The 19,768-nt window shown below is 39.5% G+C and overlaps 1 protein-coding gene across 2 annotated transcripts in view; it reads right to left on the bottom strand.

Moving 5' to 3' along the window:
- Positions 1 to 1,860: 1,860 nt before the first annotated feature.
- Positions 1,861 to 19,768, bottom strand: part of PRR16 (proline rich 16) — a 113,848-nt gene continuing 95,940 nt past the window's right edge. For both annotated transcript variants that reach the window (XM_044446372.1, XM_044446373.1), the window contains exon 3: positions 1,861 to 4,686. The gene's annotated coding sequence lies outside the window, so the exon portion shown is untranslated. The remainder of the gene's footprint in view (positions 4,687 to 19,768) is intronic.

Below are 19,768 nucleotides of genomic sequence, written 5' to 3'. Positions count from 1 at the left end.
ACTGACAAATCCAGCCTCCACAATCTCTGTACTATGTCATGTCCTAGACCAAACAGCATGCCTAGTAATGGCCATCCATCTGTAAATACCAAAAATCATCATGATTACACACGACTTTCTTCATGATGAAGAAGACTTTCTTATGATGATTATACATGACTTTATTTCTTCACATATAACGAATTTAGCTTTTTTCTTTACCTTTTGCCATGTCTTATCCTTTTGCAAGGTGCGCAGTGGAATCCCCTGGAGAATGGATGATCAAGTCATCTCAAGCAATTGGTTGTGCATCTGTCTTCTGATCAAGATCACAGAAATGCCTTTGCCTGCGCTAGCTTTCCTCAGGTGCCCTCACTGGCTAATCGTTTACTTCTCCACCAACACGAACCCAGATGTCTCCCCATCCTACAACTTTGGTAAGTTATTCTTAGGAATGAGATTGCTGATAGGTAATCTTGAAATAACTAATCACACATTTCATTTCATTATTTCATTTTCAAAAGTAATTTTTGAATCTCTGTCTGCTTGGTTCTTCAATAAATATACTCAACTGGAAACTGAGTTGGTAAGTTGTTTTTATAGTACCTGGATTGACCTTACATACTCGGAGCATTTGGAGCATTCTACCATGGTTTCCATGGAGATTAAAGGTCTGCAAAGGGCATCTCACTTCTCCGTAAGTGTAAAACAGTCTGTCTATGGTGGTTCATGATAAGTAAACTTTGGTTAATTAATTCAAAACACCCAGTGCCCTCCAGACATTTTGAACTACAACTGCCAGATTTCCAGACTACTGATCATGCTGGATGGGGCCAATGCAAGCTGAAGCCCAAAACAAGTGGAGGGCATCAAGTTGGAAAGGCCTGGTTTGAACTACTGGTCTGAACTGCCTGGGGGCTTGGATGGATAGATTTTACCTCAGATGGTGACAGCTATGCTAAAGAAGCAACCTAAAGGGTATCTGGTAGTCCATTCTGTCTCACGGTGTTGGAGACACAGTGCCATTTTACACACGACCTTTTGTCAGAAATAGTCCTAAGAAGTGTCAAGTGCTATGTTTAAAAACAACAACCCACACAGTGATTTAGATACTGGTCATGATTTAGAAGTTGGTGCTTCTCCTGTTTGGATGTTCTTAGCTTCAAATGCTAAAATGCTGATGCATTCCATCATAATGGAAAATTAGCATGTGCCAAATTTTACCACTTCAGTCTGTGGCAGGCCTGGGAGTCCAAGTATATATTGGGGTCCCAGCATAGCTCTCTGCAATCCCCAAGGGCCATGCTCCCTTTCTCTGGCCTCATGATTTTTCCACTGAGCACCATGTTGTGGTTTCCTGGCTTTTGGAATTTCCCCCCCAGTTTTCATCTAAAAGAGCTAGTCGTTGTGATATTTTGGTCCCCAGCCCTTTTGTCATCAATCCCACCCACCACTGGAATGATCTCCCCCGAGAGCATTACCAAAACGGAATTTGGCTCTTGACAAGTTTCTATACCCCCTGGTCTCTGAATGGTGCTTCACATTAAAAACAGAATTAAAAACCTCCTGGCACAAAGGAAATACACATATCAGAGAGAAAGGTATTAATCTAGTGAATATTCTGATAGGCAAACTTGCCATGTGATGCTATTTTCATTTTTTTACACAATGCATATCATTCAGGTATGCACAGTCCAAGAAGGTCTGCACTACGTATTATTTGGTACTCTTGAATTAGACCATATTCTTGAATGGCTACATGCAACTGGTGATTTAGAAGATCCTGGTATTAAAAGTAGTCTAGGCACTTCTTTTGCTTCCTATATATGTAACATTATACACAGAATAGAGAACTCTGGAAAAAGGGAAAAAAAATATTTTATTTAAAACAACTCTAGCATCAAAGGAATCTATGAGCTGATAATAACAAAATACTGCATTGGATGGATACAGTGACTGCTTGCAGACTATGGGTGAGACTTATCCGACAATTTCTATTTTTGTTTTTTTAATCCAGATTACCTCAGACTCCAACAATGGCATCTTAACAGTACTACATGTTACATTTTGTAAAGAAATCCCTGTAATGTTAAAAAAACCCAATATGATGTGTCATGTGAGTTTAGGAATCAGAGCACACTGGAAGTTTTTTTAGCTTCTGCAATCTAAAGCAGAGATGAGCAACATATAGCAACATGGCTGCAGAGAGCCCTTCCTTATGATTTTGTGATCAGGGGACATTTGTTAGAATCCTGAGATTCCCAGATTTTACATTTAAAAAAGTAAGCTTGTAGCCCTCTTTATTATGGAGAGAAGACTGTGATGGAAATAACTATATATTAAAATGCGCAAGATGCATGTGTTTGAAAGATTAAACACATGTAGAAAGACTCCAAAGTTTTCGTATCCAAATTGTTATTAATAACTTTGACTCGGATTGGTATTTGAATTTTATAACTTGATTTTAATATTCGTTTTTCTCCCACTTTCTAAATTGCACTGACCACATTCAGGAGCATCTCTTGGGAAAGTGCTGGCATTAACTGAAATGTTCAGAAGGTTCAGAAATGTCCATTAAGCTATTTGCAATCATTCCAAAAGAAGCAAAATCAGTGCAACATGTGCATTTAATCATGGCTTTGCACTCATTCTAGTCATGGAAATGATTGGCCCATCACAGGCTTCATCCTGCTCTTCTGTAACAGTGGCAGGAAGTGCAAGTGTGTAACATCCAGTCACAACTGTTGGACCAAACAGGAAACAGCAGTCTGTGCTGTATCTATGCAGCCGCTCTTCTCAGCGATCTGAATTCTTCCAACAGCACTCTGGGAGCTGGGACAGAGTAAACCAATCAACACTGACAACTCATTTCATGCAACGAGCAGCATGCAGGGTCAGCAGGCTACTTGGCCACTGATCCAGCCATTCCGATCCCATTCCTACTCCCACTAAGTGGCATGCCATGATTGTTTTGCTCAAAAGGGCTGACCAAACGATGAGATGCCCTGTTGGATTGCACTGGAAAAATAGCTTCCCTTGCAGCACAGTGCCCTGTTGTTCAGGCATGCATCTAGCAAACGTGGAGCAGAAGCAGTCCATGTAAGTTCTGCTCTTTGGGCTACATATCAGTGTCAACGGCATTATGACCCTGCGAGTCTTTTGACTCTGCAGAGACCAAGCACACACCATACATTATGTACATACAGGTTCATAATTTTTGATGTGGCTTTGTTGAAGGCTCTATCCACTTCTGGATCAAAATATTCAAACAAACTACATAACTAAATATTTCCTTGGGAATATTAAAAATAACCTATATATTGAAATTAAAGATTAAAATACAGCCTTTCTCTGAGTTTCCATACATATTTTCCAGTAGAAATATACTTTATAATTCTACAAACAACATTTTATATTAAAGCTTTCATTCTGCAAATCATTATGATTTAACATGGCAAAACAAGCGTTTTGGTTCTTGTCTTTAAATCTCCCCTTTTTTGGTGAAGAAGGGTAAAAATGGCAGAACATATGTGAATAATGAAAATCTGCAAAACTAATTGATTGCAAATGATACAAACACAACATTTATTTAGAAAAATAAACTGAAAATGCCGGTTTAGCTGGTACATTTTCCATGAAGGACAGATAATTGACTATAAAAATGTTATGTGTCAAATACGTATACAAATGTTTTTTTGTTTTGTTTTTTTTCCTCTCTTCCTTGGGAGGATACTGTTAATGTTCATTAGGAACATGTGAGTTGTACTGTTCCTTTTCTTTGCTGTTACAATGATACAAAAATGTATTAAAAATTAGATCCATTCTAAAATCCATGTTAGCCTGTTGATGCTTTTTAACATTTCAGTCTCAAGGAGCAACAATTTGCCTTGTGGGAAAGAACTCTGCGAGGGACAGAAGGGCATTATGTTTTCTTCACTTTGTAGATGTATTTTATTTCATTCTCTCTAGAAGCCCCTCAAGGTATATCTTCATGTGGGCTAAAATTTCATGCGACCATCTGTGCAAATGATGGCCTACATCATTCCCCTGAATGGACGTGACAGTGCAAATATTAGAAGTGCATTGAGATGCAATCTGTAACAGCTGAATATTTCAGCAGAGGACAGGAAACAATATATTTCCAAGCATTTTAGTATCATCAGTCCTCTTTTCTTCTATGGCTTTGAATTTGCACATGGGACAACAGTGATCTTATCTTTCCACCCACGGTGATCATCTTTTCTTAGGAATAAAAGCATTGATTTCTCCAGAGTCATTTAAGTGCTTACATCTTCAATTAGCTACATATATTTAAACACATTTTGGGCACAGGCTGGACCCATGTGATTACTGCTGAGTGTCCTCGATTTCTTAGCACTGGATTTCTTCAATAGCAGACCTTGGAGTTGGCTGTTTCTGTGATAGGGCAAGAAAGTAACTCCTCTTTCTTCCTCTGTCAGAGCAAGTGGTACTTAAGGCTGTGGCTTTTGTCAGGACTCAGCTCATAGTTACTGGATATGAGGCCAGTGGTTTAATGCAGATTTCACCAGTGATTGCTTGTGCTCTGGCTCAAGGGTTTTCATGCTCTGAGAAGGGCCCCCGATGTTATTATCAAAGATGGCCTGGAAGAAGTTGCACTGTCAAGCTGTCATGGGAGAAACTGGTTAACGTACTTCCAAATGTTGATAACCCTTCCAGTCTGAAGAGCTGCAGGAGAGAAAGGAAAAAGAGAAGAGCAAATTATAACACTCAGATATGTGTATACTTGCAATGAAAATTCCTTATCTTTCGAAAAATTATGTGCATCTAACCCAGAATGCTCAAACTACTCTGATATCATGGATCTAACTATCCACCTAGCAGTTCTCTGTGTTCTTTCAAACAGAAGGTAGCAGCTTAGTTTTCAGTGTTTCCTATTGAAATCTACAGTCCAAAGTTAATGAAATCTTGGACACTATTGTACTGGGAAAAAGCCTGCTTCTCATTCCAGATTCACGGCCAGACTTGATTTTTACTGCAGGATGCCCCTGAATGCATGCATTTATATTTTCTAAGATGAATGGCTGTTATTCATGCTTATGCAGGAAGAGTAAAATGGACAACTTGATCTCTGTGAATCTAAGCAGGAGTAGATGGCTTGTGTCCCTCCAGATGTTTTGACCTATGACTCCTATCAACCTTAGTCAGCACAGTCAGTGAAGAGGGATTATGGAAATTGTAGGCCAAACCATGTGGAAGACATAAGTTGCCTACTCCTGCATTTGGATGTTTAATTCTAGGATAGAAACTTGACTTTATCAGTAAATAATAGATGCATAGAAATCAGTATAGTCAGTTTATTTTAGGCAACAATCCAAGGATTATTTTAGATAATCACAGTGCAATGCTGCATATGACTAATGAGTCCCAGTAAGTATCAATAAAGACAGGCACATGCTTCTGCTTTTACACGATAGTTCTCATGACTTTGCCCGGCCCTTGGGATAATGAAAATGCCATCTCAACAACTAATAACTTCTGAGGGATAATTGATCACACACTTATCATGCAGACAGTAGCAGCTTTTTCAGGAAGCAACGGCTGCCCCTGTCCCATGGACTACCCCATGGTTCAAACTGAATCTCATTGAAGTGTGTCGTGACGGCTTTAATAGCGTCTCCAGGCACTGAATAAGCTTTTCATTTAAATGAATCCTGAGGTCATTATAAGGAAGAGGACTGACTTCAGTACCACAGGGAGCATTTGCAAAGTCAAGCATCATTTTTAAAAAGTCCATTCCCTATCTCAAACACAGCCCTTGGTATATTGTTCAAATATAAATATTTCAACAATTCCTTCTATTAAATAATCCATCAGAGTAGTTCACTCTTTTCCTCAGCCTATTTCTATGATAATGCTCTGCTGCACATGTTATATGGAGGACCGAGATTTGCTGAGACAGTACAGTCTGCATTTACACTGGTATCTTCAGAAAGCACGTGACCCTGAGGGCTAAAGTAAAGGCCACTATTTTGCCATCTGAAGCAATTGGAAAGCCAGAGTGAATATTCTTTCAAGGTCTGCCAAATCCTGGTCAGAAGCGAGGCTGTTGCAACCATTTCCAAAGAGAATGGAATGTATGTCCACTGAGATATCCTACAAGAGACATCCTCCTTTTTAGGTTTCCTATAGGCAGTTGTGGGGGAACAAGAGGAAGGGGCAAGGGATATCTTTGGTTAGATCCAATATGCAATTTTTGTGTCCTTCATGTTAGCATAATGGCTTCATCTTGCTTTTATCTTGCAAATTTAAAAGTCTAAACAATGGTGGATAATCTCCAAAAGGAGAGGTGTTCAGGCTTATGTCTGGCTAGAAGCCAAACCCTCTCCTCTGTGCTCCTACTCCTAGATTAGGCAGGCCAGCAAAATATAAATTCATCCAGGCACCAACAGCCCTAGAGTCTTACACAGCAGCCATGGGGCTCAATAAAACAGCAACTATCCCACAGCAGGAGGACAACTGCTTTTCATGCACCATTCCCAGGCTCTGTCCCTCACATCTCCATGCAGGGGTGGGAAAAACCTGGTCTGAATACCAGAGAGCTGCAGCCAGTCAGTCCCAACAACACTGGGGTAAATGGACTAATGCTCTGAATCCATCCACAGCAGCTACCAAAGTCCTGGCTTAGTTTCCTGTCTGACATTGCAAAAACCAAGGGGTCGTCGCTTACTCTCACAATGCATCAGACCAAGCTTGTAAGTTGCATTTAGATTAGTGGATCACAAGCTGGGTAAGCATCTACTAACTGACACGTTCAGGCTGCAATTAGTGACTGCCAAGAGCAAGACACGTGTGCTCAGAGAAACACAATCAATCATGTGAGAGAAACACAATCAATGTGTTCCAGGGGTGAGGCCTACCCTGCATAGAAGCACCATTTAGGACCAAGTGCTGGAAATTGCAATCAGGGAAAAAAGTTGCACACATGTGGTGCATTCTGTTGAAAAAAGTGGAGATGCACAACTTCAGGGCAGGGTGGAGCAATCAAGAAGCTAACGTTTTATGACCTGCAAAGAATGACTCAATACATTTCAGAAGCATTACAACAAGCTGCAAATTATATTTGTTTTGTTCACATGCTTGCCGCAGCATCATGCTCTCTGAGGTCTTTCCTACTCTGCCTTCTAAAGCCCACATGACGTTCACAGAATCCCAGACTTGGAAGAGCCAAGAATTGCCCTTGAAGATGATTCAGACATTGCAATTGGTTCAGAATATTCACCTGCCAGACTGCTGACAGGAGCCAGTTGATGAAAACACATCATACCCGTCCTGTATAAGCTACACTGGCTATCAACTGAAGTCGGGCCTTATTTAAGGTATTAACAATAACATATAAATCCCTAAACAGTTTAGGACTTGGCTCTCTAATGGAATGTCTCCTTCCATATGAGCCTGCCCAGACCCTAAGATCCACCATGGAGGTCCTCCTCCAAAGCCCTTCTTGATAGAAGTGAGGAGGACATTTATGGATGTAATATGGTTTTAATAAAGATGTGTATTTTTGGCTTTTATGTAAACTGTATTGAGATTTTATAATAATCAGACATATATAAGAAATTTTAAATAAAAAACAAAATAGTTCAGATCCCAACTCAGCCAAGAAGTTCACTTAGGATGGTGGCCATACAAACATAGGCAGATGGATGAGAGAAGTTCTTACACTTTGGCCGTCTTGAATACAACTTGGAAACCAGGATAGATTCTAAGTTGATTTAAGACATGCTGAGTTTACAAGTTTGAAAAGGTTGCTGAAACTTCCAGCTGCTCAGGATCAAGAAGTAAGTGTGTAATTTTTACAGCTCACTTATTATCATCAATAATTAATATTCTGTAATTGGATCTTAGAAATTCTGTTGATGTGCAGAGAGCCAAGAGAGGATCCAAAGCATTTCCCTTAAGCTATTTCGGTTTTTCTGTCTCTGCCGGGGGTATTAGGTAGCAGCACTGTTTGCTTCGGTAAAGCAGGGCCTAGGAATCTTTGTACAAAACAGATTCCAGAATGATACAGAAAGTAACTGGTGAACTCTCTGTTTCTCTCTTGCTCTTTTTACATGCTAGTTGTTAAATTGACATAATTGGAATAAACATGGGCATTAGTTATTGAAGAATCACTGGTATTCTGTACTCAACTGTTCAGCAAGTGGATGTAGTTTTGATTGTACCAAAAAGGGATTTTAAAGGATATAGCATTACATTTGTGCTTATTTGTAGCCTGCGGTACATAGCTTTCAAAACTCTGCCGGATCTAGCTCTGGGGATCATGACTTTTGCTCTTTTTTTTGCCCACATACATGCATACAAAATATGAACATCACATGATGTCTTTAGTTTGGTTCCACTTCTGATATTTTCTCCTTCCAGAATGGGAAAATCTGGTAACCATTTTTCTTCCTTTTCATGCAAGCCATCTTTTTTGATTTTACATTGCAAGAAAAGAACAACAGACAGACAGAAAATCATATAACTATCTCAGATTAACACTCTGAAATGAAATAATAGACCTAGGGCTACAACGGTGCAATATTCACATGTGAAAATATGGAAAGGAATTATTGTACACATGAGCCTAGCATGACTACGATCCTACACAAATGTATGTGAAATGATATTTCATATAAATAAATGGGTGTCCTACACCATGTTAGACATGCTGAACCCCAATGATGGGTTAGTGATGTCTTCAGTCTTTTACTTGCAGGACTGGTTATCATAGCATGTGAACCAGAAGTTCACAGAATTCGGTTGTTACAACAGTTGCCAAATTGTTGTATTTCCATTGCAATCAGAACTGTCTAGTGTAACGGAAGAAAATGCCCCCAAGTAATGTCTGAATTGACTTCCCTGAGAGTGGAATATCCAAACCTTTCTGAGTTGTTTACTGGATTTTCCATGGGTTCCTCTCTGTTCTGCAAGAGCAGAAAAAAGAAGCTGGATTTGACAGTGTTTAACATTGCCAAGAACATAGTTGCAAGATTTTGTTTTGAGGAGGCAGGCAAGCAGTGCAGTATCACAACTAGTCCATGACCAGAACAGAAGAATATTGACACGGAAGCTGTTACGCTTTTGCTACCTGAGCCAAGGGAACACTTAGCACTTAGACGATAATAAAACTGCTTGATCCCAAGGGAACAGAATGTGAATGCTTACAAGTCTGAGACACAGATTACTAGCTACACTGTAACACTGCCTAGTACATTTCTTTATCTGACAATCATTCTTACAACAAATTTGTAAGAATTCTATTCAAATCTCACTCAGAAAAGGTGCCATTTTGAATGTATGTGCTTCTCAAAATGCCTTCATTGCCAACTACACCTTGGTAAAAAGAAAGAAAAAAAAGACAGATGCCATCAATAACTTGGAGTTTATTGATCTGCCTGATATACGGTGATATCTCATCAAAACAGAAATGAAAGTGTAGGGAATGCCCAACAAGAAAAAAGTCCTTGGCTTGGATTTCCATGGTACTTAATATACAAGAACTGTTTGTGAAATACACATTTTAAAGAACAAGATTGTGTGGGGGGGTTACATCAGCAAATAAATGACCAGGGTAAGTAGGACTGAGTGTGCATTGTGGTAACTCTTTGCTGTTGTAATGAAACTAACAACACTTCCAAATGCAGCAGTGTGCGCTGACAATGTAAACAGTCAAGCAGCAACAAAAGGCCACTAGTGGAAGTTTTAGGGTAGATGTTATCAATATTCTGACGACACCCAGCTCTTTCTCTTCATTTCATCTTATTCCAGAGAAGCTGTTGTAGCCTTAAATCAATGCCTGGGATCAATGAAGGACTGAATGTAGTCTAATAAACTAATGCTTAATCCAAACAGAATGTCTTGTTAGTAGGAAGAATTGCTGATTTTTGGAGTCACTCCTGCTTTTAAACAAAGAGGTATATAGCGTGCACATTCCTAGATGGTTAAACAAGAGGCAGCTTTGCCTCAGCTTTGGTTATCTTTGGCACTTCCATCATAGAATGCACTTCATATGATGTTAAGGCTTGCCCTCACTCCAATTACACATGCCAGGCTTCAATAATTACAATAAATAATTGTAACATGTTCTACATGGATTAAGCTGCCTTTGTAAAATGTGCAGAAACCTCAGTGGTTAAGATATAAAATAAAGTGCAGCACCTTAACATGTTGCACAAATTTGTTTCTGGGCCCAGTTCAAGGTGCAGGATCTTGCCCAATGGTTAGTGACAAAGATTTTGGAAAATCTATGTATCTACTAGATAATATATCCTATTTTCAAAGGTGTCATTGCTTTATATTGTCATCAGGGCTAAAATTGGGCTGTGGGAAATAAAGCAAAGAAAGGCAGCAATGAAATTAGAGGAAATTGGGTGTGACGGGACACTCCTGGGCACTACATCAGACTGACATACCAGCTATGTCCTTGTCAGGACACAAATAACCTAGCTTCAGCTTTGGTAAACTCTTTGTTGGATTTCCGCAATGTGTTAATTGTGGGGCTGCCTTGAAAATGCTCCAGAAACTTCAGCTGGTCCAAAACAGGGACTGCCCATCATGATATTAGGTCAGTACTTTACCATCTACACTGGTTGTCAGTCCACATCCGGACCTGATTTGAAGTGTTGTTTTTAACATTCAAAACTTGGGGCCAGGTTACCTGAAGGACTGTCTTCTCCCATGTGCACCTGTCCAGACCCAAAATTCACCTTCTGAGGGAGCCCCTGCCCAGAGAACTTAAGTGGGGGGGTGCTAGGAAGAGGGGTTTTCTGTTGTGGAATTAACTTTCCAGGCAGGCTAACCTAGCACCTACATCACACACACACACACACACACACACACACACACACACACACACACACAGAGTGAGAGAGAGAGAGGGTGGGGTAGGCATCAGGTGACAACCTTCTGATTTTCTCAGGAATTTCCCCAGAAATTTTAGTTTGAGCTAAAATTGTTCAAATTGTTCTGAACCACCCAAAGAGCTTCAGCTACTAAGAGGTATAAAGTTTAATAAACAAACACTGTAGATAACTAGTCACACTTTATCCCACACCTTATGCTTCGATTATTATTGATATGCTTGAGTTGTTGGGACAGCTAATGTCTCCCAAACCTACTGAATAGCAAAAATGGTTAAAAAGACAGATTAATGATTATTTTGTAGAACAGATTACAAATCCATTGTTGTTACTGCTGTTTAACTGGTTAGTTTTAATCAGTTAAAGACTGTCGCTGCTTTCTTAAGAGGTGTTCTGGTTTAACCGCCCTTTTATATGTATAATGATTATGCATCAAAAGCTGGATATCAAAATTAAAAAGAAGTTCTTTTCTGAACATACATTTCTAATGTATCTTTCTAACGGAATACTTGCAACATGATTATACTATTCATTGCTCTGCTGCTTGAAAGCTGGGAAAGACAACAAACCCATTCTCCTGCTTCAGGATGCTGTTGTAATCAAGAGCAAGACTAGTTTAAGTGGGAATAAAAGTAGATGCTTTTTTCCATCTTTAATGTATTCATTTCCAGCTTTGCTGTATTGGGAGAGCAACATGTGCTGAAAGAAGTGAAAAGAAGTACAAACTGGAAAGCAAATATCTCCCTCCGCTATTTCTTCCAAATGCTGCAGCAACTGGATAATCTGCAGTTGCAAACACTGCTTGAGCAAGCTACAGATTGTAGATACCTGAAGCACCCACATTTGGATGGGTGACCATCAGCAGGAGAGCTAAGAGGGAGTTGATATTTCTGGACCTCTCAGCAGCTTTTGATACATCAATCATGACATCTCCCTGGAGGATATGAGAACTGAGCTTTGGTGGTTCTGTTTCTATTGTCTACTTGGTTTCAAAGACTGAAACTGGGGAACTTTTATCTGTCCCACAGCATTTGTGCTGTAGAGTTTCAGAAGCTTCTCCTTTGTCTGCCACATTCTATGAAACTACTAGGTGACATTATCTGAAGATCCGAAGCACAATGTTGATTCTCTTTCTTGTTTTCATACTCTCCAGGTATGGCTCTGGATGTGCTAGAAAAGTGTACTGAATGGAAAGGCAATAAACTGAAACTTAATTCAAATAAAACAGAAGTACTGTTGGGGAAATACAGTTACCAAAGGGTAACAATTCAGACAATTCTTCATGTGATTACATTGCCCAACTAAAGAATGAGAATACAGGATACAGCTCAGGCAGTATGGCTGAGGCCATTTCTATGGCTTCTAAAACTTTTTAATCAACTTAGACTAGGCCATAAAGTATGATTATTCCTGGAAAAAGGAAGACCTATTCACAGATTTACATACCTTAATAAAAATATACATTGGATTATGGGACATACTTCATCTGAGGTTACCTTTCCACACTTCCCAGAAACTCCAACTGGTTTGAGGTATAGCAGCAAGGATGCACACAATGGTTCTAGGTAGTGCAACTACATAATTCATAAAGATAAATAAATATACTTCATACATAAATTTTCTGCCTACGAATCTGTTTACTGGCATGCTAGTTTTTATGCATAAAATTTAAAGGAGATGTGCCTGAGGAATGCTCTCATATGTATCTATGTATGTATGTGAGTAACTCTTATTTCTAGAATTAGTTTTTAAGATTTACTTATTTATTTTCCATATGGTCCAATGACTGGAGCTCTCTTGGCTGTTTACAACACATAAAATACGATATAAATATACAAACAATATATGAAACATTATAAAATTTAAAACCAAAACAAGACATGCATCAAAATACAATATCAGGGGTGGCCAGACTGAGACTTGCAAGCCGCACGAGACTGAGTTTATTTTGTGGCTTGCCTCCAGCTGGCACTTGCTTGCTCTTCGCTTCCTGGTGCCACTACTCACAGGTACCCCCTTGTGGCTCCCAAACAGGTGACATTCACCATATGTATGTGGCTCTTCTGTTGAGCAAGTCTGGCCATCCCTGGCCTATATGAATTTATCAAACAACCCGTTGAAGCAGCTACTGAAGTCCTCAAACTGCTAATAAAATGTGACAGAGGAAACTCCTAACCTGGCACCAAAAGGGTACTAAAGTTGGTGGCAGGCAGTCCTTAGTGAGGAGGCCATTCCGTAATTGGGGGTTGGGGGAAAGGCCCTGCTCTTTCTTGCCACTTTCTTGCTTTCAAGCCTCCCGTGAAGGTAGCAGTTGGAGGCAGGCCCCCAAACTTGATTGTAATGTCTTGAGAAGGACTCTTTTCAGTTGCTGTTAGGTGTCAGAGAAGGCCAGTTTAGCTTCACTGGGTTGGATCCAGAGTTGGCTGTGCAAAATAGAATGCCATGAACTGGGAGGTCCTATGGGCAGACTGGGGGATAATTTTTCACAGATTTCCCCTAATTTCCCCAAATCCTTTCTGGGTGACTGGGAACAGACTCTGGGAACTGCTGAGAGGGAAGGTTTGGCTGGCAAAGAAAACCACAACCCACTTCTTCCAACGTGGTTCCTGCTGCCAACAATTTTTATCATGCAATCCACCCAGAGAACTTTAATAAATGGGTAGACTAAAAGCACAATAAATAAAATAAATAAGGAGCTCTGTATTCACTGAGCAAAAAAATGGATCTAACCCATTGTGCCATTTGGGTAGAGGCATCAGTAGCTCTACAATTCCTCCTCCAAGACTTGGAGGTATGTACACATTTTTGCATGTTCCCTGCAAGATAGAATGACATTTGCTGCCAAGGCAACTGGAAGACAGCTGTAGGAGACCCTATTAATGTGATGTATTAATAAAGAAATGATACTCCCGATAAGGAACATGTTTAAAGCTCCTTTGTAGAAAATAATTCTGGGCCAGTATCTCTTGGCAATCAGACGAAGAACAGATTCTTTCATGGCAGCATCAAATACATTAAAGTGAGCTATATCCATGATTAATGCAATGTGTCATCAGCTGCCATCATTATCAACTTCTTATAATGACGAAGTGATGTGATGTCCAAAATATTTCAGCAATTGTACCTTTCATTTAAGCATGTGTAATGATGGAAGCTGCAATTCTATACACACTTGCATGGACATATACCCCGCTGAACACAGTGGAATTACTGTTGTGTAAACATACATTGGATTGAGAGGACAGGAATTTCTAGAGGAGCAAAACAATACATTACACTATATTGTGTAATAAATAAAGTTACATCAGATTGAGAAATTAGACTGCTTTTTTTTGTGCGCATGCTGTTGACCAGAATGTTTTCTTCAGGAAAAATTTCAATTATGTTTTTTTTTCCTGAATAATCAAAAAGAAGCAAGTTGTTTGAATGAATGCCAGCAGCAGGGAATAGTATAGTCTGTCAAACTGAAAGAAAGGAAATTGTTATTGATAGTTATAATCATAGTAGTATAGTAATCATTCTGAAAGTGTGCTTTAAGCCCTTCTGATGTACCATATACTCAGCACTAAAGGCATAACTATGTTCCTTTGGAGTAAGAGAGATAAAGACAGTTCCTTCTAGAAATCCCAATGTATTTCTAGAATTCCAACAAAACTCACTCTACCTAGTGAGCTTTCTGGCTACTGGGCAGTATAAAAATAGATAGATAGATAGATAGATAGATAGATAGATAGATAGATAGATAGATACCCTTCATCAAAGAAATGAGGAACATTGCCTGATGCTTATCATCTGTGCTGCCTGGGGATGGTGAGAGTTGCAATCAACACAACTGGAGAGCAGAAGGTCCAGGAGGTTCACTTAGAACATAACACAAATATCAGGATGGACCAGTGGAATGTGGAATGAACCAGACCATCTTCCAACTGTTCTCCCAGTTTATTCTTCTGTGAAGTTAATCCAGCCTCTCAGTTTTTATATTGTTATTAAATTTGTCAATCCAAACAGACTCTTTCAGAAGCTAGATTTGATCTTTTCCATGTATCATTTGCTATTCTAAATGAACGTTGAAGGATTTAAAAAATCCCTAATACAGATGTTAAACAGGGAGGAAACACTGATGACAAGAAGGAAATGCAATGTAATAATTACCATGTACATAGACATTTTCCATGTATCAAGAGCATATCTTTAAATCAAAAGTTCATACAAAAATTAGGTGTGTCCAACTGCAGAAATATGCGATGCTCCTTCATTCATTCAATAGGAATACGGGAAGCTGCTTTACATTGAGCCAAACCAATCCTCCATCTAAGCCAACATTGTCAACACTGTCTGAAAGTGAATACCTAGGTAGCAGGGACTGAACCAGGGAACGTCTGCATGCACTCCATGCATTTCTGCCACTGGGATGTGAAACAAACAAGCAAAAAATGTCAGTACACCTGGTTACATAACAAAAAACCCCTAAAGAATACAATATGGCAGCATGGAAATCACATATACATGCTATAGCTGGTTTGCAAAACTATTTATTAGTAGGGTGTTTCCATGTTGCAATGATTACTGCACTCAAGTGTTAAGAATGAGAGGTACTGTTTGCTCTACCTGTGAAACATAAACTGTGATATGTGATTAAGCCTCTCTTAGTGGTAAATATGCTGCCACTAACTTCTAGGATTCCGTGTGCCAATATTATATATTTTCACCAGAAGCCAGTAAGACAAGACAATAGAAGAAAACATCACACATCTGAGAATTTAGGCTTTTAAAGATGTTTATATCCACTGCTGAAAAACTCTGTGTAAGATGCCTTGAACTTGGGAAGTAATGAAAACCAAATTTCACATAATTTTAAATTACTACCAAAAAAATGGCTTTAACATGGGAAGTAATCAGACTGAAACCCTTATCTAATTTTAAGCTATTTGCATTGCTCCTTGCGTAGAGCACCTGATCCATATCTTCAAACTCATTCAGTATTAAAATCTACACACTCTCATCAAGTCTCATCATTTTATGTGATTTCACTTGGCCTACCTAATTATATGCAGGCATTTCAGTTCCACCAAGGGAAACAAACTGAGTTAGTTTATACAATGCATGCTCTGATGATGGATGATCTGTATTGCAAGATCTTGTATTAGTAATGAAGTTACAAAAATTATATTCAGACAACCCTCCACTCCACCCATCTGTTTCAGTGTGATCTACTGAACATGTGTCGTGATTAAGTCCCAAAAGCAGCTTGCAAAAAATAAAAATAAAAATCACTCACCTACTTCGTACTCATAAAAATACCTTGAGCCAGAGCAGGCACTGCAGGCAGTCAGAGCCAGCCAGGATTCTTCCCTGCACGCAGCCGCAGTCCCCTAATGTTTCCTGCCGCAAAGGACCTTTTTGGACTGTATAATGGGCTCACCTATGCTACAGATGTTTCCCACTCAATGAGGACATTTGCCCTAGGAAACTGGCTCAGCAGGCAGCTGCAGCTGCTACTTTTCCTGATGGCAGTGTGAACGAGTGGGAGCCATGGCAGTGGCAGGAAAACATGGCAAATGCTGCATGCTCACAGTGTCTTCTGGCATCCTTCCTGGCATATAACCTCTCAAACAGATGATGACCTAGCACTAGATGGACCTCCTCAGCATTGTCTTCTTCCTCAGCAAGGCTTCAGATTTCAACACAACCTTATTTCAGGTGCACATGTGACCATACGTGCACATACGGCAGCCCCTTCCCATGTAAACAAAGATGTTTGTTTCCTCTAGAATGTCCCTCCTGCCAACAGTTCAGCTTCTGGACATGCCAGGAAGAAGTAAGGATTTCTCTTCCACAGCCAGCATGAAAACAGAGCAGGATACCAAAGGAAAGGCACAGTGTCCTGCCATTACTTCACAAGCCTGCTCACTTGGCTACATGGCATGGAAGTCCTAGCTTCCACTGGCTGCCATTTGAATATATAGATGCAAGGCAGCAGAAATCCTCTGAAAAAGTAAAGATATATAAACTGAGCAGGGCCACCATTAGCTTTACCAGCTACCCAGCAGCTACCCTATCAGGCTAAACAAGAGTGAAAGAAGAAGATCCATTTCACTGGGAAATAAACAATTTTTGGCTCCTCTTTTTGAAGTATTACCATTCCAGGCAGTCATAATACAAGGCCAGTGATGCATGGCTGCACTACAACTGATCATTGGGCAAGCCTTATAATACTAAGAATTAGTTCCAGACTGGATGACCTGCACTTTCTTGTCCCCCTTCTTCTTCTTGATTCTTTTTTCCATTTGTGTTGTGCTCAATTCAGATAGGATGCAAGTCCAACCACTGATCTAAATTGAGGTTTGCACCCAGCCACAGATGGCATTGCATGTCCTCTGAACAGCCATGTATCTGGAAGTTCTCCTGGACTCAGCATTGCCTAGCCTATCTAGAGAAAGCAGATTCTCAGTCATACATGCTCTGGACACATGCAGCTTATATTGCCATAATGCATTCTAGGTAGAGATACCTCTAAAGACAGTTCAGAATCACAGAATAGTAGAGTTGGAAGGTGCCTAGAAGGCCATCGGGTCCAAACCTAAGCTAGTGCAGGACACCAATTACACCAACTCACTCAGATTGGTACAGAACATGGCATCTAGAATGCCAAAAGAAGCTAACTGTTCAGATCACATTATAGCAGCTCTGTCCAATTATTCAGCCACCTAATTGTTCTTAGACCCAACAATGACTAGTCTTGGCTTTTAACAGCTTAAATGGTTTGATACCAGGCTATTTGCATGCAATTATCCAGGTGTCAAGATCAGTGTCTGGGATTCTGCCCTCTTGTAGAAACTGGGACTCATGAATATAAGGGGGTGAGGCCTCTGAAATTCCCTCCACAGGAAGTACGTATGGTTTTGCATTTGAGTGGGGAGATGCATGTTTAGCTGCTCACAGTTTTAATTTAATGCTTACACAAAAATGTATTGTAATTAATAGTTATTATTTATTCTTTTCCATGATTAATAATTTCTATAAACCCTGACTAGCAAGTTATTAATCCTTTAATCAATGAAATATTTACTGTTACCAGACTTTGTGTTTATGAGTTGTTGCTGTTGTTGCAATCTCATTTGCAAAACCTCTCACTATGTGTGCAAGGTAATTTTTATAAATATTGCCCATTGTTTAATAGTATTTTGAAATTAAAATTAAACAAGAGTGAATAACTGTGGTCATGCAGCCATGTCTCAGAAAGTATTTTAAACAGGAATTCTGACACAAATCTGTTCTTGGTTGCTGGTAAACAAACTTCACTTGCAATAAATTTAGCCATGTCCTTTTACTTCAGCATTTTTGTGCCAATGTATTGTTCTGTATGGCCCTTCCTTCCTGCTATAATTAAAGGCAGAATTCTATACATGTTTAGACATTTATAAGTGCAACTCCCAGCATTTGCTTATTTTTGTGTCTAAACACACACAGGGTTTTTCATGGACAGTGTAATAGACCATGGCTGCCTGTAACCCTTTGAACTTCCTATACCATCTGGGAAGGAAGAAAAAGAGTGCTCTGAATTTGGAGTTCCAGCTCCAATCTCAGACCAATTTCTCCAGTCAGAACTGGGACTCTGAATTTTCCTATGGCTGTCTAGATATTGCGCCTTAAATGTACTGTAATTACCATGTTTCTAGTAAGTTCAATTTCTCAATATTCAATCCACCATTTTGTAATCATGTGTTCAGTTTTCCTGATTGAACAAAGTGTCTCTTGAAATTTTATTGCTTTAGCATTACCTTTTGACTCTTTTACATTACGTAATGTTCCAGAACTTGTCCATCTTCCTTTGGAGGCCATCAGTGCAGTCTATAATTTGGTCTTGTCAGGCAAGATCAGTAAAAACAGTATGAAGTCAAGTTATTAACCACTGCATCTTCCAGGTAGTGGATACTTTGTTTGTTGGAGCTTACAATAACTTGCTTTTCCTACTGGTAGCTATCTCCCACTTTTTTTCTTTTTTTTACGAATCTGTGCATAGGTTTTTCAATGTCCCTTTGCAAGGGAAATTACTTCTGAAAATATCTATATAGCCATTTGCAGCTTGCAAACCAGTACTTCACAGTAAGTAGCATCTGCCATCACATTACATCGGAATCTTTCTCAGAAGTTAAGATACCCTGGTAGGCTATTGGTTTCCTCTAGATTATCTATATTTTAAACAAACATTGTCTCTAAGAACAGAAACAAAGGATATGATCTGGGAAAAATCTCTTTGCAATGGATAGGAGAAAGAATTCCTGATGGCATACTGTGAACCAATAATAGTCACGCTTACAGTTAAGTAGCTTTCAACCAGCTGCTTAGTAAGATTAGAGTGTTGTAGAAATCATGTATTTTTCCCCTTGCTTAAGAATCTCATGAGCTTTTCATCATTTCCCTTCTTCAAACCACCCTTTGCTCTGTTGTATTGAAATGAAAGGTACCTTGAATGCACAGAGCCCTTGCATGAAACTGCAGAAGCTGGCAGGCAAAACTGAATGAGTGTGGACTGGACTTGCTTTCCTGAATACCTTTTTATGTGGATTCAGAAAAACAAGGCATAGCATAGTAAAAAGTGACTCCTAGTCATTAAATGGATGTAAATCTGGCAGAACGTGGATGAATGAAGGGACCTCTGTGAGAGGTTCCACAATCACTAGCTTGCTGAAAGGGCTTAGACAGAAGAATCTATTTCGTGCTTGACCTTTCCAGGCAATTCAGTTCCGTAAGATTCCCACCCACTATGTCAGTGCACAAGTTACCAGGCATTGTAGGAAGTGATTAAAAAAGCAACCACCCCTCTGTGTATTAGAAGATTAATCTGACAGTCATGGACCTATAAAACATCCAGATTTAAGCTCCGTATGTGGCAAGGGTTCATT

The sequence above is a fragment of the Varanus komodoensis genome, unplaced genomic scaffold (assembly GCF_004798865.1).
Source record: "Varanus komodoensis strain SLA01 unplaced genomic scaffold, ASM479886v1 scaffold5, whole genome shotgun sequence".
NCBI lineage: Eukaryota > Metazoa > Chordata > Lepidosauria > Squamata > Varanidae > Varanus > Varanus komodoensis.
This window is presented reverse-complemented; position numbering and strand designations above follow the sequence as displayed.